The sequence below is a fragment of the Canis lupus genome, chromosome 14, assembly GCF_011100685.1.
Source record: "Canis lupus familiaris isolate Mischka breed German Shepherd chromosome 14, alternate assembly UU_Cfam_GSD_1.0, whole genome shotgun sequence".
NCBI lineage: Eukaryota > Metazoa > Chordata > Mammalia > Carnivora > Canidae > Canis > Canis lupus.
Genome location: NC_049235.1, coordinates 28,055,865 through 28,080,403, shown reverse-complemented (window position 1 = coordinate 28,080,403; position 24,539 = coordinate 28,055,865). Strand labels below are relative to the sequence as shown.

General features: G+C 35.7%; 1 long non-coding RNA gene across 2 annotated transcripts in view; it reads right to left on the bottom strand.

Moving 5' to 3' along the window:
* The window catches only part of LOC119866733, a 143,127-nt gene that overhangs the window by 80,111 nt on the left and 38,477 nt on the right, over nucleotides 1-24,539 (bottom strand). For both annotated transcript variants that reach the window (XR_005369180.1, XR_005369181.1), the window contains exons 2-3: nucleotides 21,662-21,708; nucleotides 19,585-19,614 (exon numbers count right to left, since the gene is read on the bottom strand). This is a non-coding gene — a long non-coding RNA (uncharacterized LOC119866733). The remainder of the gene's footprint in view (nucleotides 1-19,584; nucleotides 19,615-21,661; nucleotides 21,709-24,539) is intronic.

Genomic DNA, 24,539 nt, shown 5'->3' with positions numbered 1-24,539 from the left:
TCTGAAGTTTGCAGAATATTTTACTATATCTACTGAAATGATCTTTAGTCATCTCTTCTTTGAGCCTTAAGATTGTGCATAACAATGATTTTTGAATGTTAAGCTAACCTTGCATTCTTGTGATAAACCACTTAAACACATTCTGTTAAGGGTTTTACATGAAAAACATTGATTAGTAATTTATTTTAAAATTTTGTTTCAGGTTTTGCTATTAGGGTTATGCGAGCCTCATAAAGTGATATGGGAAGTATTCATCTTTCCTTAATTGTTAACAGACAACTGGAAATTCTGACTTCCTTAAATGTTTGATAGAATTCTACACTATATCATCTGAGTCTGGATTTTTCTTTCTGAAAATATTTTGGTAATGAACACAAGTTCTTTAATATAGTTTCCTTACCTATAAAATAGGAATAATAATAGTATTTCTTTGTAGGATTTTAATCAAAATTAGTTGGTTTCATATTTGTAAAGTTCTATACTAGAATCAGGCTCACAGCAAGTGATCAAGAAATATCTGTTAAATATATAAAGCATCTGTTAACATCTTAATGCTTCTTATTCCAGATCTTGTGCATATAAATAATAATTATTAATAAAATTAAGGTTATAATATATGGGATTAATATGCTTCTTAAGAAATTATGTTTCTCATGACATTAGAATTTTGTAATTATACTATGTAGAATCCATCATAAGAATGTCCCCATAAAGATTTAAACAATCTCTGTTAGTTGAAGAGTTATATCCAGTGATCATTTTTTTAAAAGATTTATTTATTTGAGAGAAAGAGAGCACAAGTTGGGGGAGGGAGAGAGGGGGAGAGGCAATTTCAAGTAGACTCCATACTGAGCATGGAGCCTGATGTGGGGCTTGATCTCACAACCCTGAGATCATGACTTGAGCAAAAATCAAGAGTTGGATGCTGCACTGACTGATCCACCCAGATGCCTACCCCAAAGCTTATTTTTTTAAATAAAGTATTGATATGAAATTCTTAGGATGGAGGCTTTGAAGATATTTTTATCCCTTATATAAGCTACCAATTATTTCCCAAAAGTTTACTTCTTTTACCAAAATATTTTAATAGTACAGTCTTTCCAACACTGGATTCTACTATAATTTCCATTGTTGCTTATTTCACTGGTAAACTAGCATATGTTTTGCTTTAGTTTGAAAAATGAATAATTTTGTTTTTAAATTTTATTTATTTATTCATGAGAGACACAAAGAGAGATAGGCAGAAACACAGGCAGAGGGAGAAGCAGGCTCCATGCAGGGAGCCTGATGTGGGACTTGATCCTGGGACCCCGGGATCATGCCTTGAGCCAAAGGCAGATGCTCAATCGCTGAGCCACCCAAGTGTCCCTAAAATGAGTAATATTGAGCATTTTTCCTCCTTATCATTTTAGTTGTGAATTATACCCTCATTTAATGGACTCATTTTTATATTTATTATTAGTGGATTCTGCATCCTTATTTATTCATGATATGAATATAGTGTGTTAGAATTTTGCATATTGATTTTCAAAGTCTCAATTTATCATTCACTGTGGTTTTAACAGTGTTTTGACACAGCAGAGTGTGCCCCTCTCAGGTTTATGTATTAAAGTTTATGATTTCCTTAATTTTCTTTTCTCTTTAGACAATTCTTGAAAGTGTTTTATAATTCAATATTCAATTTTCTATTTTTATTGCTTACTAATTTTTTCATCTTAAGAATAAAAATAAATATTTCATTACCTTCACATAATAGATGAGGGTACTGATGCCTGGAGGATCACTTGACTTAGTAGGTAGTGATATTGAGACCTTAATTCCAACCCTCCTATTCCAAAGCCCATGCCAAACTTATGACAAGCATACTGCAAAATTGCATGCTCTAAAAATCTATTTTAAATTTATTAATAGACTATACATTTGTGAAACAGATTACTATAGGGTCCAGGAGGTAGGGAATGGAGGTCAGATGCCTTTAGGACAAGTTAGAAACTGTTGCATGTGAAGCTCAGTGTCTTAAAAGTTATTAGAATTATGGTATAGTAGGAAAGTCTTATTTTTTCCCTAAGGGATCAGAAATCATGGAGTTTTTTTATTTTTTATTTTATTTTTAAATTTAAATTCAATTAGCTAACATACAGTACATCATTAATTTCAGATGTAGTTTTCCATAATTCATCAGTTGCAGAAGGCAGGTTTTTTAAACAGTGTTCACAGGAGTAATGTCTGCACAGTTAGACTCAAAGGACACCACTGGAGTCTACCAACCAACCTAATATGTAATAATCTTGGCCCAGTCTCAACCAGCTCCCTACTTTAAATGCTCACCTTAACCTCTAATGCACAAAGCCCCAAATCCTATGAATATTCTTCGATTCACCACTCCTAGACACTGTTAAGAGTATCATGGTGGAGTTCTCTTTTTCTGCAGCAAATTCTAATCATCCTGGTTTTGCTATATGAACAGGTTGTCCACTGGTGTTTGCAGAATTCAATACTTTTGGGAAACCACTATAAAGATCAAAGGAATAAGCCTTGATATGTGTGAGAAAAGACTCGAGAAACTTCAAGTTTATTCCTCTGGTTTTGTTCATACATGGGTGCTATCCGTCTAAGAGTAAGGAGCAGTTACCAGTAGCCTGAAAACACACAGGATGTTTTAGAATGGAGAGGGAAGAGAAAGAGCATCATATTCATGGTCACCCTGCAATTTGTGCAGGGCTTGGAGTCAGTAGCTGATTTTTCTCATCGGGTAAATTATTTGTGCCTTTGAATAACTACGTAAAATGTTTAACCTCATTATGATCCAGAGACACATAAACTAAGTGATATGTCATTTTTCACTCATTTGATTTGTAAAGACAGTACATGAAAATAAGGAAAAAAGGGGGTTATCTTTAGTATGATTAAATGGTAACACTATTATGGAAGATCAAAGTAGAAGGATGATTGATGGGCTGACCCTTAATGATGGATTCACATACTTTGAATAGTAAAATATGTCCAAATACATACTGACAGTGGTGTACTGTCATGGTGAGGGACATAAAGAAAGCAATCTGTCCCAAAAGGAAGGACTGTTTTCTCACTGACATATTTTAGAATGGCTAGCATATGGTAATAATACAAAGCAGATCAACTTTTAGTTGGTTTCAAATGGTTTTTTTACAAGCTCTATGTAAAATAAATTCCTTTGCTGTTTGCACTGGGGCAAACTGCACTCCACTCTGACTCCAAACTCAACATCTTAATATGCTGTTGCTTACTTGCACTTTACAGGTCTCAGTTCTCATAAGAAACACTGAGGTCACCTCAGTGACTGGATGTGATTTTCCTTAATAAACTAAAGAAAGGAATCATTCCCAGTGTCAAAAGTCATTACGCCTTTCAAATAATAGGAAGCAACATGTGTGTCAATCATTTTTGGTTTCAGATAAGGAATAAATGCCATGCATGAGGAAATCATTAATAAACAGTTCTTCGAAAAAGACTTGTAAACATCTACTGTGTACCTAAATATATCTGTTGTGTGATTTTTAAAGTCTATTTCTCTTTCACTTTTAAGTAAGAAAAATATATGACAGTTGTGGAAGAAATATCTAATGTTTGGCTTTCCTAGAATTGTCTTTAACAAATATTATTAATTATTAAATTTCTAAGTAGGAAATGAAAAGAGATCCACAGGAATTCACAAGAAAAATATATTCACAGGAGTAGATTCCTGCATTTTGGGATTGAATTTTTTTAAACAACCTGAGAGTTTGAGTATAGTCTTGATGAGGTAAAAGTGTTTTCATCAGTTCTGGACAAAATTTTGTAGTACATTTTCAGTTGCTGAGCATAGTTATTACCTATGTTTAAGACAAGATTATTGGGGCACCTGCCTGGCTCAGTTGGTTAAGAATATGCCTTTGGCTCAGGTCATGATCTCAGGACCCTGAGATCGAGCCCCATGTCAAGCTTCCTGCTCAGTGAGGAGTCTGCTTCTGCCTCTCCTCCCTCTCCTGCCCATGCTCTCTCTCTCTCTTTCTCTCTCTCATGAATTTTTAAAACATTAAAAAAAGATGATTCTCAATAAATTAAAAGACATCTTCATGTGATAAAGCATAACTCAATATTCAATAATTAAATTATTTGAAATATACCTCATGATTTCTATTAATTTCATTATTAATCCTGGTTAATATTTTAAATTATTTAAAAATTTAGAACTTATTATATTGTATAGTAAACATTGCTATAATGAAATGATTTGAGAATTTCAGATGACACAAAAATTGATTAATAATAAAAGTGTTGTAAAATTGTGACTACATGGATACTCAGAAAATAATAGTAGGGAGATAGATAGAAAAGCACGTAGGCACTCAGGTAGGCAGATTGATAAATACACACATTAGGGCTCAACAAGCAAAACATAAATCACTAGTTTTTCTTTTTAAAGAAAGATTTTTATAAGTAGTACATGAATTACTTGATATGTTTTTTTTAATAAATTTATTTTTTATTGGTGTTCAATTTACCAGCATACAGAATAACACCCAGTGTTCATCCCGTCAAGTCCCCCCCTCAGTGCCGGTCACCCAATCACCCCAACCCCCCGCCCTCCTCCCCTTCTGCCACCCCTAGTTTGTTTCCCAGAGTTAGGAGTCTTTATGTTCTGTCTCCCTTTCTGATATTTCCCACACATTTCTTCTCCCTTCCCTTATATTCCCTTTCACTATTATTTATATTCCCCAAATGAATGAGAACATATAATGTTTGTTCTTCTCCGATTGGCTTGAGCAAAGAATTGGAGGGAAAAAAGACACAATTCAACACCAAAAAAAAAAAAAATCTGATTAAAAAAATGGGCAGAGAACCTGAATATATATTTTTCCAAAGATACAGAATTGACCAAAATACACATGTAAAAATGTTCCACATCACGAATCATCAGGGAAATACAAATAAAAACCATGAGATATCACCTTATACCCATCAGAATGGCTAAAACAAAAAGACAAGAAATAACAAGTGTTCGTAAGGATGTGGAGAAAAAAAAAAAAAGAAAGAAAGAAAACCGTTATGCACTGTCGGTGGGAATTTAAGTTGGTACAGCCATTGTGAAAAACACTTGGGAGGCTCCTCAAAAAATTAAAACTAGAAATATCATAGGATCCAATAATTCCAAAGGAAATGATAACATTAATTCAAAAAGATACATGCAACCCTGAAAGACAAGAGGTGAAAATAGGTTAAGATAGCAGAGCAGTAGAGGGACCCTGAGCTCGCCTGCTCCTTCAAACCCAGCTAGATCAACATTCAACCATTAGGAATAAGATCTGAGAAGGAAGGAAATAATCTGCACAGTTGGAGGGAGAGAACTCGGCAGACATGTGAGCTGTGAAGTCGGGGAGAGGAAAGTCCTGCAGCTATGAAGGAGGGACCCCTTTTTGTGGAGCAAAGTCAGGGACAGGGAGAGAGGGAGAGAACACAGCAGGTAGGGATGGTACAATAAGCCTTGGTGAGGAGATCGCGTGGGTCACACTGGGAGAGCTCATCTCCCTTCTCAGAGTATATTTTGGAAAAGCATATTTTGAAAGAGCATATTTTGCCTTTCTAAGGACAAAGGACTAGCCAGGAGTGATTGAGAGAGTCTCAACAGCGAGGTCAGGAGGTGTGTGCAGAGGACAGAAAACCTCCTAACAACTTTTCGCTGTGAGCCACAACAGACAAACTTCTTTGTGCTCACCCAGCGGCTGCTTTTCTGGGACAGAAATGAGCAGAGAGCAGAGACCAGGGCAGACTAACCTGAGAGCTAACAATAAACTCTAGCCTCAGGGATGGGATGGAGCTATGAGACGCCTCCAGGGGATGAGAGTGGGTCCGTACCTTGCCAGGTCCTTTAAAACTTGGAGTCCCAGCCACCCAGCCAGAGGTAAAATACAGATCTGTGGCTCCCAGTGAACCAATGGCATGGGCACTGACAAGTTAAGGACAGGGAACACCTCGAACCAAGCCTCTTGATTACAGAATGCTCCAAAACAGCTTCCAGTGGAAGCAGTACTAATCTTGCTTCTTTTTTTTTTTTTAAATCTCTTTTCTTAATTTTTAAAAATTTATTTATTTTTTATTTTTCTATTTATTTTCATCTTTGATTATATATATATTTTTTTCTCTTTATCTTTTTTTTGTATCAAGTTTATAATTTGTCCATTTGTTGGTTTGTTTTCTTCCTTTATTTTTTGGATCAAGCTTCTTATTTTTTTCTCTTTTCTTCTTTCCTTACTCTTCTTCTTTCTTTCCTATTCTTTGGAATCAGTTTTATAGTTATATATATTTTTTCTCTTTATCTTTTTTTCGTATCAAGTTTATAATTTGTCCATTTGTTGGTTTGTTTCCTTCCTTTATTTTTTGGATCAAGCTTCTTATGTTTTTCTCTTTTCTTCTTTCCTTACTCTTCTTCTTTCTTTCCTATTCTTTGGAATCAGTTTTATAGTTTTTTTGTTTGTCTGCTTATATACATTTGTGTTCCTTTTTCTTTCTCTTATCTTGGATCAGGCTTTTTTCATCTTTTTCTTTTCTTTTTTTTTTTCAATTACAGATTTGTCTTGACAAATAAATCAAGGCACATCTAGTTAAAGATCCCAACACTTCCTACTACAAACAAGGAAGATCTCTATAGAGGAAAGACCATTGGGAAAAAGCAGTCAAATGCAACAGCAGAGTATACACAGAATACACCATGTACTGAAGTTTTTGTTGTTTTATTGCTGTTGTTTTGTTTTTTCTTTTTTTCCTTTCTTTTCTGATAAAATGACAAGATGGAGATATTCATCCCAAAACAAAGATTTAGTCAATATGGATATAAGATATCTAAACTAGATTTAAACCAATGATTATAAAAATACTAAGTACTGGTTTTGAAAAACAAAAAAAAAAAAGCATAGAAGACAATAGAGAATCCCTACTGTAGAAATAAAATAAAATATCAAAAATCTGGTCAGGCCAAAATTAAAATAAAAAATGCTATAGAGGCTATAAAAATGAGAATGAATAAGGCAGAAGAGTAAGTCAGTGGTAGAGAAGATAAAATAATGGATAATAAGGAAGCTGAAAAGAAGAAAGAAAACAATTAGATCATGAAGACTTAAAGAACTCAGTGATTGCATAAAGTGAAATAATATTCAGAGAATAGGAGTCCCATAAGATGAGAAGTGGAAGAAAGTGGCAGGAGGTTTATTTGAACAAATTATAGCTGAGAACTTCTCTAACCTGGCGAAGGAAACAAGCATTTAAGTCCAGAAGGCACAGAGAACCCCCCTCAAAATCAATAAAAATAGGTCAACACTCCAACATATAATAGTGAAACTTACAAATTTCAGAGAAAAAGAGAAAATCCTGAAAGCAGTTTAGGGGGAAAGAGGTCCTTAACTTACAAGGGAGACACATAAGACTGGCAGCAGATTTGTCCACAGAGAGCTGGTAAGCTGGAAAGGACTGGAATGATATATTCAAGTGCAAAAAGATACATGCATCCCTGTATTTATTGAAGTATTATTTACAATAGCCAAGATATGGAAGCTAAGTGTTCATCCATAGACAAATGGATAAGGAAGATGTGATATGTGCATACACACACACATACTCCATAATGGAATATTATGCAGCCATTAGAAAGGATGAAATTGTGCTATTTGAAACAACATGGATAGACCTACAGGGTATTATGATAAGTGAAATAAATCAGACAGACAAAGATGAATACCATATGATTTCACTCATATGTGGACTCTAAAAACAAATGAATAAACAAAAAACAGAGACCTGTAAATAAAGAGAACAAACTGTTGGATGTCAGAGGGGAGAGTGAGAGGATAGGCAAAATGGGTAAAGGGGAGGGACAGATACAGGCTTTCATTTAGGAATAAGTTACAAGAATAAAAAGTACAACCTAAAGAATACAGTCAATGGTATTATACAAGTATGGTTACAGATAGTAGCCTGTGTTGAGCATAGTATAACATATAGACCTGTCCAATCACTATGTTGTACACTTGAAATTAATGTCACATTGTATGTTAAAAAGTCTTTTGAGGGATCCCTGGGTGCGCAGCAGTTTAGCGCCTGCCTTTGGCCCAGGGCGCGATCCTGGAGACCCGGGATCGAATCCCACATCGGGCTCCCGGTGCATGGAGCCTGCTTCTCCCTCTGCCTGTGTCTCTGCCTCTCTCTCTTTCTCTCTCTGTGACTATCATAAATAAATAAAAATTAAAAAAAGTCTTTTGAAAAATTTGGGGTAGTCATTTATTACTAATATAACATATAACATTTACTAAGTATTATTTTTTATATTTTAGTCAATATACTAAGACTCATGGGTTATTTGACCCAAATATCTTAATACACCTAAGAAGGAATATAATTCTCTTAATTTTCTAGGAAGGATAATGGATAAGTGACATGGGAATTTATTTCATAAAGCAAAGAAGGTTGAGCTGGAAAAGAAAAAAGTCTATGGTAATCACATCCCAGCTTGGCTTCACAATATTTAGAGCCCCTGAATAGGGTTTTGACATCTAGAGCCACAAATAGCAGCTCACACTGTATTTTTTATTCTCTGAGCTTCTATTCTATTCTATGTCTGATTCTCTTTATTAGGATTTGGTAGATAGCAAAAGACAGAAAAGTAATGACTCTTTCCTCCTTAATGATAATAGAAGCACATTTCTAGAGCTTTTTTTTTTTTTAACTTCAAAGAAGAAATTCAAGTGAATCTTTATGAATCTTAATCTCTGCTAAAGAGATCCTAAATTTGATTTAGGTCAGAGTAGTGGAATTCAATCATGATAAAGTTAGCATGTCAGCTAGAAACATTCTCCTCAAACTGACTGGCAGAGAAAAACTTCCTCTACCATATAATTACAAATAGAAATTCTCCTCTTCATCTTCTCCTTTAGGTACTGGTGTAAATTCATTGGTATAAAGATTTTGCTAATGTGTAAAGAAAGTTTGGAATACTTACATAAAGTAATGTCAGTAAAGATCTCTCTTTCTCTTTTTCTCTAGCTTGTAAATAAAAATAGTTATAAAAGTGCATTGTTCATTGGTTTAGAAAATAGACTTTAATTCCCAATGCCCTGCATTCTTATCCTACTTTTGACACTTACCAGTTGGGTGATCCTGGGAAGATTTACTGACCCCTTGGTACCTACTCTTTCTCATTTTGAAAAATAGAGATAATAATAACACCAAAATGACAGGATTGTTATAACGATTGAATGAGATAATATATATGAAGTTACAAAATCTATTAAATATTAGCTATGACAATAACAATCATGACATATAATAATTCTATTATTACTCTCAACAAAATTCAACAGATTGCCATATCAAAGTAATGACATAATTATGTAAGCTATAGTTAAAAATAAATTCCATGTAAGATGACAGAAGGGAAAATTAATCATAATATTTTTCAGTTAGAAATGACAGAAATCTAATTCAGCTAGACTAAGAAAAATCCTGGATGTACTATTCTAAATAGCCAAGAAACTCAGTGAGTTACTGAGTTCAAAGATGCCGAGATCCAATAATCCAGGTACTAGTCATATCTTTCTCTTTCTCTTTCTCTCTCTTCCTTGCTCTCTCCTCCTGACCCGTGCCCTTAACCTTTACATCTTAACATAGTTTCTGACATTTTTCCCTTGCTTCCTTGACAGTTTCATCTATATGCTTACTGCAGGAACTTAAAGTTCCATCCAATAGAAAGAGATGCCTTTTTTGTGCTGCTTGTTCATATGCCCACTTTTGGATTAACAGCTCTGTCCAGGAAGAGAAGAGGACAGTGGACTGTAATTAGACCAGACAAAGGCTATTACAAAAAGGAAGGTATGTAGACAAATGCATGTTTACTATAAAAGAGTTGTGGGTGATGTCATTGACTAAAGAAAAAAATGGAAAGCAAAGGTGGAATTTACCAGTATGAAAAGGTGAAGACTGGACAACTCATATAGAATTGTTCGATTTTGGGATCCCTGGGTGGCTCAGCAGTTTGGCGCTTGCCTTTGGCACAGAGCATGATCCTGGTGTCCTGGGATCGAGTCCTGCATCGGGCTCCCTTCATAGAGCCTGCTTCTCCCTCTGCCTCTCTCTCTGTGTGAGTCTTTCATGAATAAATAAATAAAATCTTAAAAAAATTGTTCAATTTTTAGAAATTTGTCACCAGTGGAAGAGGAACTAAGATGGCAGCATAATAGGAAGATGCTAGGCTTGCCTTGTCTCTCTCTTTTTTTTTTTAGATTTATTTTTTATTGGTGTTCAATTTACTAACATACAGAATAACCCCCAGTGCCCATCACCCATTCACTCCCACCCCCCTCCCTCCTCCCCTTCCACCACCCCCAGTTCGTTTCCCAGAGTTAGCAGTCTTTACGTTCTGTCTCCCTTTCTGATATTTCCCACACATTTCTTCTCCCTTCCCTTATATTCCCTTTCACTATTATTTATATTCCCCAAATGAATGAGAACATATAATGTTTGTCCTTCTCCGACTGACTTACTTCACTCAGCATAATACCCTCCAGTTCCATCCACGTTGAAGCAAATGGTGGGTATTTGTCATTTCTAATGGCTGAGGAATATTCCATTGTATACATAAACCACATCTTCTTTATCCATTTATCTTTCGATGGACACCGATGCTCCTTCCACAGTTTGGCTATCGTGGCCATTGCTGCTATAAACATCGGGTTGCAGGTGTCCCGGTGTTTCATTGCATTTGTATCTTTGGGGTAAATCCCCAACAGTGCAATTGCTGGGTCGTAGGGCAGGTCTATTATTAACTCTTTGAGGAACCTCCACACAGTTTTCCAGAGTGGCTGCACCAGTTCACATTCCCACCAACAGTGTAAGAGGGTTCCCTTGTCTCTTAAACACAGCTAGATAACTATCAAACTATTCTGAATACCCAAGAAATCTACCTGAGGACTCACAGAACAAATTGCACAACCAAGAGGAACAGAAGAGGCCACAATGAGGAAAGTAAGAAATGGGGAGATATGGTTTGGGGGAGAAAAGATCATGGTTGCTGCAGAAGGGAAGGATCCCTAGTTGCAGAGAAAAGTGAGAGAGAATGGAGAACACAGGGATAGGCACAAGGATAACACTCAAAGCCAGTGACTGGGAAAATGAGAGGGGCCAATTTTTGTGAGCAGTGCAATGAGCAGGGCTCAAAAGACTGGAGTTTTAGAGGTCAGTGTGTTTGGCTAGAATATAGCCCTAAGAGCACTGCCCTGCTCCTGGAGAGAAAGCAGGTGAGCAGCCCCAGGGCAGATTTGAAGTTTCCTTAAGGTGCCTGAGGAGAGACTGCTTGTTCTTGGAGTGCCTCTGGGAGAGGTGGCATTTGCAGAGATGCCTCTCCAAGGACAAAGGAGGTGGAGGACATTATTTCTCTCCCCTACTCTTTAGCACAGGTACAGGGAACCTGCACCTGCTAAGGGCAGCTAACCCCGACACTGGTTGCCTAGCCCGCTGTGCTCCAGATCCCATATCCCTGCACTTTGGTGCAACTATCTTTCTGAGTTAAACCTGCAACCATCCCAGCACAGTGAGACACTCCCTTCAGAAGACCAGTGCAGCCTCTGGGCCACAGCCACGTCCCTAAAGTTTGGAATTTTAAAGGTCAGCAGACATGGCTGGGACAGAGCCCAAAGGGCACTGCACTGCTCCAGGCAGGCAAGGAACTTGGAGGACAGCATGAGAAGAGTGATCTGAAAAGTGCCTGGGATGCACGGTGAGAGATTATTCACTCTTCTGAGGATGCTTCTCTCACAGCAGCAAGCACAGAGACCCCTCTCCAGGACAAAGAAACTGGCTGGAACCTTTTCCCTCTCCAGCCCCTCAGCATAAATCATCTTCAGTAAACAGCTCCAGCACTGGTTGCCTAACCTGCCTCCACCAAGTCCCGCCCCCCTGCCCTCTGCTGGTACTGCTTTTCTCAGACAGGTGTACCTAAAGACCAGTGTAGAGGGCCTCTCCCCCAGAAGACCTGCAGAAACACCCCCACACACCACATCTACCAACCAAAGAGTTTTACAAGGCTACAGTTCGAGTGGAAGTAGTTATCAGGTCCCAGTTAACAAGGAGACCAGAGCAGACCAAGTTAAAACGTCAAATTTCAAACACTGCCCCCCTGCAAAGAAGGAGAAACTCTGCAGATGACTGACCTGAGGTACACAGCAGCCAAACCACAGCAGCAGAGGGCATGCAGCACACACCAGAAACACTCCCTGAAGCGCCCAGCCCTGGACACTATATGAACTCCTCAAAAAGCTATTACTTTCAAGAGAGGGAAACAAAATAGGCTTCTCTAACACAGAGAAGACAGAGACTTATAAAAAAAAATGCCAAGAGGTAGGAATTCATCCCAAAAGGAAGAAGAATAAAAGGTCACGGTCAGAGACCTAATCAAAAGACATACAAATAATAATGTCTGATGGAGGATTACAACAACAGTCATAAGGATACTCACTAAAAAAAGCATGGAATATATCAAGGAGATACTTACCACAGAGATAAAAGAGCTAAAACCCAAAGTCAGAAATGAAAAATGTAATAACAGATCCAAAATACACTGGATGTAATGACCACAAGGATGGAAGAAGCAGAGGAACAAATAAATGATATAGAAGATAAAATAATATAAGATAATGAAGCTAAATAAAAGAGATAAAGAATAATCATGGATCTTGAGAACAGACTTAGAGAACTTAGTAACACCATAAACATAGTAGCTTTCATGTCATAAAAGTCCCAGAAGAAGGAGAGAGAGAAAAGGGGGCAAAAGCTTGAGGAAATAATAGCTGAAAACTTCTTTAATCTAGAGAAGGAAACTGACAACCAAATCCAGGAGGCAGAGAGAACTCTGGTCAAAATCAAATTAAAAAAGAGCAGGCTGACACCAAGACATATTGTAGTTAAATTTGCAAAATATAATGATAAAGAAAAATATCTTAAAAGCAGCATGAAAAAAGAAATTCCTAACATACAAGGGAGGACCCACAGGGGAGCTGCACACCTCTCCACAGAAACTTATCAAGTCAGAAGAGAGTGGCATGATATACCCAATGTGCTGAATGAGGAAAATCTGTAGCGAAGAATACTCTATCCAGCAAGGCTATCATAAAGAATAGAAAATGAGAAAAATTTACCAAACAAGAACTAAGGAGTTCATGACCACTAAACCAACCCTGCAAGTAATATTAAAGGGGGCACTCTGAATGGGAAAGAAAGACCAAGAGTGACAAAGACTTGAAAGGAACAGAGAAAATCTCCAGAAACAACAACAAAACAAGTGATAAAATGACACTAAATACATATCTATCGGGATCCCTAGGTGGCGCAGCGGTTTAGCGCCTGCCTTTGGCCCAGGGCGCGATCCTGGAGACCCAGGATCGAATCCCACGTCGGGCTCCCGGTGCATGGAGCCTGCTTCTCCCTCTGCCTGTGTCTCTGCCTCTCTCTCTCTCTCTCTGTGTGACTATCATAAATAAATAAAAATTAAAAAAAATAAATAAATACATATCTATCAATAAATACTCTGAATATAAAAGGACTAAACACTCCAATCAAAAGACATAGGGTGTCTAAATGATTAAAAAAAAAAAAGACCCATCTATATACTGCTTATAAGAGACTCATTTTAAACCTAAAGATACCTGTAGATTGGCAGTGAAGAGATGGAGAAACATTTAACATGCTAATGGAAGTGAAAAGAAAGCCAGAGTATCAATACTTATATAAGACGCACTAGATTTTAAAGCAAATATTGTAACAAGACAAAGAAGGTCATTCTGAAGTGGGATTATCCAACATAAAGATCAAAGAATTGTAAGTATTTATGCCCCTAATGTGGGAGCACCCAACTATCTAAAATAATAACAAATATAAAGAAACTCACTGATAGTAATGCAATAATAGTAGGAGACTTTAATACCCAACTTACATCAATGGACAGATCAATAAACAGCATTATCAACAAAGAAATAATGTATTTGAATGACTCACTGAACCAAATGGACCTAACAGACATATTCAGAACATTTTAATCTAAAGCAGCATACACATTTAAGTGCACACAGGATATTCTCCAAAATAGACCACATACTAGGCCACTAATCAGCCCTCAATAAGTACAAAATGACTGTGATAATACCATGCAAATTTTTTGACCACATCACTACGAAACTTGAAGTCATCCCTAAGAAAAAATTTGGAAAGACCACAAATATATGGAAGTTAAAGAGCATTCTACTAAAGAATAAATGGGTCAACCAGGAAGTTAAAGAATAAATTTTAAAAATATGTGGGAACAAATGAAAATTAAAACATCACATTTGGGATCTAGCAAAAGTGGTCATAAGAGGGATGTATATAGCAATACAGGCCTATCTCAAGATGCAAAAAATAAAAAATAAAACAACATAACCTTATACCTAAAGAAGCTAGAAAGAGAACAATAAGCAAAGCCTGAAGCCAGCAGAAGAAGGGAAATAATAAAGATTAGAGTAGAAATAAGGGATTAGAAACTAAAAAGAACAGTTGAACAGATCAAAGAAATCAGGGGCTGGTTCTTAGAAAAAAATTAACACAACAGACAAACCTCTAGCCAGACTTATCAAAAACAAAAGAGAAAGGACACAAATAAATAAAATCACAAATGACAGAGGACAAATAACAACCAGCACCTCAGAAATACAAACAACTATAAGAGAATATTATGAAAAATTGTATGCCAACAAAGTGGACAACCTGAAATAAATGAATAAATTCAGAAATTCCTAAGAAATTCCTATTAAAACTGAAATGGAAAGAAATTGAAAACTTGAACAGACTGATAGCCAACAAAGAAATTGAATCAATAATCAGAAGCCTCCCAACAAACAAAAGCCCAGGGCCAGATGGCTTCACAGGAGAATTCTACCAAATTTTTAAAGAAGAGTTAATATTTTTGTATCCTTTGGATAAGTACCTATCAGTGCAATTCCTGAATTGTAGGGTAGCTCTATTTTTAACTTTTTGAGAAAACTCCGTACTGTTTTCCAGAGTGGCTGCACCAGTTTGCGTGCCCACCCACAGTGTAAGAGGGTTCCCCTTTCTCCACATTCTTGCCAACATCGTTTGTGTCCTGTGTTGTTAATTTTAACCATTCTGACAGGTGTGAGGTGGTATCTCCTGTGGTTTTGATTTGTATTTATCTGATGGTGTTGAGCATCTTTTCATGTGTCTATTAGCCATCTGTATCTTCTATGGAAAAAAATGTCTGTTCATATCTTCTGCTCATTTCTTAACTGGATTATTTTTGGGGAGATGTTGAGTTTGATTAGTTCTTTATAGATTTTGGATACTAACACTTTATCAGATGATTTCGCTCACAGATGGAATTTATGACACGAAACAGATGAACATAGGAGGGAAAAGAGAAAGAGAGAGAGAGAGAGAGAGGCAAACCATAAAACAGAATCTTAACTATATAGGACAAACTGAGAGTTGCTAGAGGGGAGGTGGGCAGAGGGATAGGCTAAATGGGTAATAGGCATTATGGAGGGCACTTGTGATGAGCACTGGGTATTATATATAAGTGATCAAATCACTAAATTCTACTCCTGAAATCAATATTAGACTATATTAACAGAATTTAAATAAAAGCTTGAAACAAAACAAAATGTCTATACTACTCAAAGCAATGTACACATTTAAAGCAATCCCTATCAAAATACACAAGACTTTTTTATGGAGATAGAACAAACAACCCTAAAATTTATACTAAAACACCCTGAGTAGCCAAAGCAATCTTAAGAAAAGCAAAGCTGGAGGCATCACAATTCCAGATTTCAAGTTATATTCCACAGCAGTAGTGATCAAAACAGTATGGTACTGGCACAAAAATGGACACATAGACCAATGGAACAGAACAGAAAACCCAAAAATGAACCCACAACTATATGGTCAATTAATCTTCAACAGTAGATTAAGTAGGAAAGACGATCCAGTGGAAAAAAGACAGTCTCCTCACCAAATGGTGTTGGGAAAACTGGACAGCAACATGAAAATGAGCGCAATTGGACAGTTCTCTTACACTATAGACACACACACACACACACACACACACACACAAATCAAAATGGGTAAAAGTCCTAAATGTGAGACAGGAAACCATAGTGGAGAACACAGGCAGTAACCTCTTTGATATCGGCTATAGCAACTTCTTACTAGATATGTCTTCTGAGGCAAGGGAAACAAAAACAAAAATAAGCTGTTGAGACTACATCAAAATAAAAGCCTTCTATACAGTGAAGGAAATAATCAACAAAACTAAAAGGCAACCTTTGGAATGGGAGAAGATATTTGCAAATGACATATCTGATAAGAGGTTATTATCCAAAATCTTTAAAGAACTTATCAAACTCACAAAGCATGAATAGACATTTTCCCAAAGAAGATCTTCAGATGGCTAGTAATCATATGAAAAGATGCTCAAGGAAATACAAATTAAAACTACAATGAGGGGAGTACCTGGGTGGGCCAGTCGGTTAAGACTCCAACTCTTGATTTTGGTTCAGGTCATGATCTCAGAGTTGTGAGATGGAGCTCTGCTTTGGGCTTCATGCTGGGTGTGGGGCTTGCTTGGGATTCTATTTCCCACTCCCTCTACCCCTCCCCTCATCTAAAAATAAAAGCAAACTTACAATGAAATATCACCTCACTCAAGTCAGAATGGCTAAAATTAACAATATAGGAAATAAGAGGTATTGGCAAGGATGCAGAGAAAGGGAAAGGGAACCTTCTTTTTACACCACTGGTGGGAATGCAAACTGGTGCATTCACTCTAGAAAAGACTATGGAGTTTCCTCAAAAAGTTAAAAATACAACTATCCTCTGATCCAGCAATTGCAGTTCTGCATATTTATCCAAAGTATATAAAAATAGTGATTCAAAGAGACATATGCACTGTAATATTCATAGCAGTGTTATCAACAATAGCCAAATTATGGAAAGATCCCAGATTTCCATCCACTGATGAATAGGATAAAGAAGATGTGGTATATATACAATGGAATATTACTCAGTCATAAAAAAGAAGGAAATCTTGCAATTACAATTACGTTGATGGAGCCAAACTGTATTATGCTAAGCGAAATAAGTTAGAGAAAGACAAACACTATATTATTTCACTCATTCATGGAATTTAAGAAACGAAACAATGTATATGAGGGGAGAAGAGAAGCAAACCAAGAAACAGACTCTCAACTATAGATAACAAAACTGAGGTTATCAGAGGGGAGGTAGAAGGGGTGATAGGTTAAATGAGTGATATGTATTAAGGAGGACACTAATGATAAGCACTGAGTGTTGTATGTAAGTGATGAATCACTAAATTCTTCACTTATAACTAATATTACATTGTATGTTAACTAACTGGAATTTAAATAAAATTTTGGAGAAAAAAAGATATTTATCAGCGGTAATCAGTAAATTATTTCAATGTATATTATAAAAAATAAACATAAAATTACAAGTAAGTTGTCCAAAGAATTCCTCTCCTGGTCTTTTTCAGCAGAGTAGTTCATCTCAGGATGAAATGGGTCACTTGATCAAATGAGATATACATCTCCATTGTTTAGGTCAGAATCAGCTATGAAGTATTATATAACATGGATATTGGAATTAGGCACACATTTATTAAAATACTGGTGATTTCATTGATCAGCTGTGTGACTATGGGCACTAAACTTCAACTTTCTGAGCACTATTTTGTCCTTTTCACGCAATGAGAATAATAATACACCCACATATGTTATTCTGAAGATGAAATGTGATTGCGTCTTAGCACAAAGATTTACTTCTTGATCCCCTCAATTTATGTGGTTTAGACTGCACAGATGCGATCCATAAGGCCATAGTATAAGGTATTTTGAAACATGAAGAGCTGATAAAACTTTAAAAAACCCACTTGCTATTGGAAAATCAATTTACATTTTAAGTTATACCTTTATACTTAAATTACACTTTGAGTGATACCTTTCTATTACCTAGCCAATACAAACTAATGCAAAAAGTTTTTACTGCAATTGTGATTTTAACAGGTGGTCTGAATTTTGCCTCCTACATAGTTCTAAATTTAACCAATACTTCTCTAACGCCAAGAGCAAAATCTCATTATTTTTATTATATAAGCCTTGTAAGATTTTAAAACCGCAACAAACCACTTTGTCTATTCACAGGAAAATAAACTCTAAATATATTCCTCTTACTGAATTTCCCTGGAAACAGCTACATATAAAGGCATTGATTTTCTCATGTTCTAATTTTATCATATCAAAATGGATCTGCTTACAAGTTTGCAAATACATCACTGAAGATACTGTGAAATATTTCTGAAGTGATAAAATAGACATTTTGAATCTATTTTTTCTTTGCCCTGAGAAGCATGTGTATTAGCTAGTGATTATCGTTTCCATTACACAATTCTGTCTTACAATCAGTTATAAATTTAGTCAGCTAAAACTAATTTCACTAATATAGATAGAAGTAGACTAAAGAGCACATTATCTTTATTAAATACAGAATTAAAAAAACTTTTATTTATCTGGCAACATGAAGAAGTTAGTTATTCATTTTTTTTCTATGATGGAAAATGAGGCAAAGATTGGGGAGAAACAGTAACTATCAGGATGTGGAATGCACACATCTTGAGCCTTCGGTGAGTTTCTTATTGTGGCTAAAGTTCCTTGATCCATTCCTCATCCCACATTCATGAAGCTCCCCAGAGAGATGCATGTACAGGGAACAAGTTCAGGACAAAAATGTATATCTAGATTTGTCTATGTATCTATTGATTGATTGATTAATCATAACTTGAAACTTTGACCCAATACTTAATATATAATCTCTGGGAAAGCCAGAACTAGACTCAGACAAGGATAAATTGTGCCACCTATTCTAAAAGAAGGTGGCCCCAGATCAACTTACCATGAAAATTACATGGAATTTCAAAAGAGAAGCATTAGAAAAACAGTGAAGTCCAAAAAGTAAAATATTTAAAAAAAAGGAAAACAAATAGACTATTGCAAAAGAAGGTCAAATCATTGACTCTTGTTTATTACATTAAAATTTCATTGCTTCACATTTGGATGAATGTATTCCTTATGCTGAATCACCTCTAGCCAACACCTCTCTTTCTTTAGGTTAAGTACAGCCACTGTGGAAAACAGTATAGAGGCTCCCCCAAAAAATTAAGAATAGAAATGCCATATGATCCAATAATTCACTACTGGGTATTTAAACAAACAAAGCAAAAATACTAATTTGAAAAGGTAATGTATCCCTATGTTCACTGCAGCATTATTTATAATAGCCAAGATATGGAAGCAAGCTAAGTGGTTACTGATAGACAAATGGATAAGAAAATGTGGTCTGGACATACACAACAGTATTGTGCAGCCATAGAAAAGAATGAAATTATGTCATTTGAGACTGCATGGATGTACCTAGACGGTATTATGATACACCAAATAAGTCTGACTGAGAAAGACTTACCTAACATATTATTCCACTCACACTTGGAATCTAAAAGACAACAAACAAATAAGAATTAAAATCAGACCTATAAATACCAAAGAGCAATCTGATGGTTGCTAGAGGAGGTGGGATGGGAAAAAGGTGTGGAGAGGAGAGGAAGAAAAAGGCTTTTAGTTATGGAATGAATGAGTTATGGGAATAGAAGGCACAGCATAAGAAGTACAGCCACTGATACTGTAATAGCAATGTAATGAAACAGATGGAGGCTACACTTGTGATGAACATAGCATAATGTATGAACTTGTCAAATCACTAAGTTGTATACCTGAAACTAATGTAATATTGTGTGCCAGCTACATTCAAATTTAAAAAAAAGAATGAAAAAAAGCTTTGACCATCTGATAGTAGAAAATTCTACTTCATTTTTCATTATTAAGTCATTAAGGAGGAGAGCTAAGTCTAAATAGTTGGCCAGGGGAAGAATATAAAATTTCTGCTCTTGGGACTCCTGAGTGGCTCAGTGGTTGAGCATCTGCCTTTGGCTCAGGGCAGGATTCCGGGGTCCTGGGATCGAGTCCCACCTTGGACTCCCTGCATGAAGCCTGCTTCTCCCTCTGCCTCTGTCTCTGCCTCTCTCTGTGTTTCTCATGAATAAATAAATAAAATCTTAAAAAAATTTCTGCTCTGAAAATTTTCAAATGTTTATTAGATGTTTTAATGGATATTTCTTTGATGTCTCCTCTGAAACGTATTGAAATAGATCAGGAAAATTTTTCTTCAATTCATTTTAGTTAATTAGAATACCATACTCTATACCAAGCTAAGAAATCATCCCTACTGTATCATGTATGTCAGATTATATTCATATACAATGGGAGTTAAATTGAGAATTCCCTTGCACCTCCATTAGATATATAGTTTGAAGGAGAAATAAACATGTATTGTCTTAATTCACTGAGATTTCAAAATTGTTACTCAGCATAACCCACAAGCCTATTAGGACTGATGTATACAGTGATCATACGAAGAATACAAAGAATGTGAAGTCCAATTGTCCACAAGCTACCTATTATTCATTTTTCACTCCATATAAAATTTAACCAGTCGGAGAAGGACAAACATTATATGTTCTCATTCATTTGGGGAATATAAATAATAGTGAAAGGGAATATAAGGGAAGGGGGAAGAAATGTGTGGGAAATATCAGAAAGGGAGACAGAACGTAAAGACTGCTAACTCTGGGAAACGAACTAGGGGTGTTGGAAGGGGAGGAGGGCGGGGGGTGGGAGTGAATGGGTGACGGGCACTGGGGGTTATTCTGTATGTTAGTAAATTGAACACCAATAAAAAAAAAATTTAACCATATTAACTCCTCTTAATGAAACCCTTGATCCTAGAGTGAAATTAAACTTTCAAAGTACAAAAAGCATAATCTTAAAGCATTTCTTTCTATTCTATTCAGACATAAGCAGAAAGATCTCATTAAAATACTCAGTTGGAGAATAAATTTCTTTGTTAGTATTTGAAGCCAGGACTTTCTTCATCTGGGACTTATGTAGTAGCTTTATAAGCATATCTAAAGTTAGATTATTCAAACTGCAAAACTCTAATGTTCCAATTTTCTAAAGTTCCCTATAGACAAAAAAGAAACACAAGAAAATCACAGTACCAGTTCAACACTATCAATTTTAGAAAACATAAGCACATCCCAGAATCAATTTTGATTACTGTGGCATCTTCCTCGCTGCAGATTTATTTGACTATTACAGAGTATTTTCCAAGCTAAAATAGTGTGTCCCAAAACTGCTTATAATTACCATAATTCTGGTCTGCCTCTCAGCCTATCTTAAAAATGCACTGTCTTCAAAAGTAACACAATTTCAACATCTTTTTTTCTAAAGTGGTATGATATGTGGGGGTATGACATGATAATATCATTAATATTTTATTGGTCCCTGGTCTTATAATTCCATGTATAGTTTAGACTCTAGTGTCAACCAACATTGTTATTCTCTTTCACTGATTATAAGGAAGGCAGTGTTTTATTTTTCTTGTGAAAAATAGGGAGACAGAAAAAAGAAGGAAAAGTACTTACTTTTACTGTATGTCAATCAAATCAGGCCATCTGTCCAAAGTTCATCCCTGTTCACAGGGATAGAAATTCTGAGATTCTACAATTTTCACATCTTAGAGGGATAAATAAAGACATTACTATTAAAGATTCTTCCTTATGGGGCAGCACTTACCTATTTTGGTCATTTTGCTTTTGTCTTTAACTTTATACATACATACATGATTCTGAGACTATACACACAGAAACACACACACATACGCACATAGTGCACATACACACAGCACACACATGTGTTCTTACCTAAAAGTCCAGAATTCATCATTTACATAAGAAATATCAATATCCAGCAAGCATGTGGTTGGAGTATCTTAACAAGATTTCAGAGAAGTCACAGGAATCCTGCAAATGTAGTCTAAGTATTTCTACTCAATGCTGAATGAAATTACAAGAAGCATTCAAGCAAAGGTAAAGAAGGACACAATCAGATAATCAGGGGTAGCCAGTTCTAAGCCACCCACAAGTGTCTTAGTATCACCCATTAAAAAGTCAGTACCTTTCTTATTGGAGTTTTTCATGTTTTCTGCTAAGGCCAACCCAAAACTAAATGACTTTGAGCACTGAATCCGTATTAGCCAACAGCAATTGTAAAGGCAAAAGAAATTTCTCCCATGGGATTTTGACTACTAAATTGTGATTGTCTGTAACTTCTAAAGGTCCTTTATACACATTCTACGTGGAATACTAGCCAATAAGCTTTTCACTGCAAAAAAAAAAAAAAAAAACCCTCACAATAAGAGAGGCATAATTTCTTTCATCCAAGATCTCACTCTCCAGACATACCCACCTGCATTCACTTTCATTTCAATATGCAAGCTGGTGGCAGACTTGAGCCCTGTGTTCAAGTTGAAGAAAGACTGAATTGCCCAGTTTTCAAATGACTCAAAATACTAAATACATGAAGACACTATTTGGCACAATGCCTGTCTCATTATAACTATTTCCCTGAGGCCCACAGGAAGTTATAAACACAGAAAAAACAAATACTAGCTCTTTACCATATATACATATCAGAGTATATGGCCAATTGACAAGAGTAATATTAGTACAGATGATCCAGCATATAACATGCTACTCTAAGTGTCTCCCCATCACTTATGCCCTATATTTTAAAGTGAAATGGAGTTCTGATATGCGAAGGAGTGAGTTACAGTATTGGAGAGAGAGAGAATTATTTAAAAGCTAAAAGGTAAAAGGAAACATTTAAAAATGTTGTAACATTAAGTGAATATTTTTAGTATTTAATTATAAATTAAGAATCACAAAGGATGATGATTCTTAAAGTTTTACAGTGATTTGGTAATATTTAACATTAATAATATATTAAGTAACTTTAAGAAGTGGCCTAAGAAAAGGGCCTTATAAAACTACTTCAACTGAGGTAGTGTATTAATCATGTTTTGTTGTATTCTGTATTTTGTATTGCTTTGACAAGTGGGAGGCCTTGTTGGCCAGGTCAAACCTGTCCCCTCTAGGGCTAACTAGTTTCTAGGGCTAGCAAACAACACTCCTGTAAGCATAACTTTCAGATACAAACTAACAAAGCCAAAGTCCATATCCCCAACTAACTTTATCTAATCTCACACACCAAGCCAATATTTACAACCTAAGTCATCTCAGAACCAAGTAGTGGACCCCTCTTAGAGCCCAGAGCCTACTAGAATTATTCAAACTATTAAATCCTAAGCTTGCTCAAACTTGTCTACCCTGTCTTGGTCATTCCTTCCTATGGAAACCACAATAAAGTCTCTGGGCCATACTTTTCCCTGGCTCCTTCTGCCTCCTGACCAACCCAGTGTTTCTCCATGTGGCTTTGCATGGTATGGCAGGTACCTTTCTCTTACTAGCACCAGTGAGTAATAAAACTTCCAATGGCATTGATCTCATTATGTCATCATTCAGTCATCTTTATAAATTGAATATCAAGTTCAATCAAAACAGGCAGTAATGATAAATTATAGAAGAAATGTAATTTATTGAGTTCTCCTCACTTTGGTAATAACTGATAATATAGTTCTGATACAAAATATGTACTTTGCTGAATCACATCTGTTCCTTGGTCTCTGAGCTGATCTTTTTTCTTTCCACCAAGCTGTTATTTGTTGTTTCTATCTTTTCTCTCCCACTTACCTATCAATCTATGCTTACTCCATATGCTTGCCATTCTTTGTATGGCATAACTCCTTCATACTTTATAATTTACTCAAAATCCATATAATTATTTACCTATATCAATTCACCTACGCGAAGTTTGTAACATTGTAAGGATAAAATCAAACTAAAATTGTATTGAGCTTGTTTTGTGTACTATGAGAAATCAAAGTCTAGAGTGTATGCTAATCCTCCAGTAAATTAAATGAAATTATTCTGTAAAAACATAGAATTTCATTCAACTAGACAGCTTTTTACCTTATTCTTATTGAACTAGTCACTCGTAGGACAGTCGTGTCAGATTAAGAACTCACACATTCAAGATATAGTTTATAAATTAGAGCTTTAACTCTGTAGATATAGTAAACCAAATATCCTATGTATCTTCTATCCACCCACCAAACAAAACTTGGAACGAATAAATTAATATTTTAAAAACATAAATAAAATAAATAAATAAAAACATAAATATGTGATTTTTTGAAATTTCTCAGTATATATACATAGAGTATCTAATGTAGAGTAAGAAATGGAGCTAGCTCGGAAAAGCGGTTATCAATAAAATGCCATGAAGCTAATTTATTTGATTATCAGCAATCTATTAATTGAGAGTATATCAAAAGAACTTTATGATTAATAATAATAACAAATATAAAGAATTCCAGAAGTCTTTCTGAGCTGCCAAAGTGAT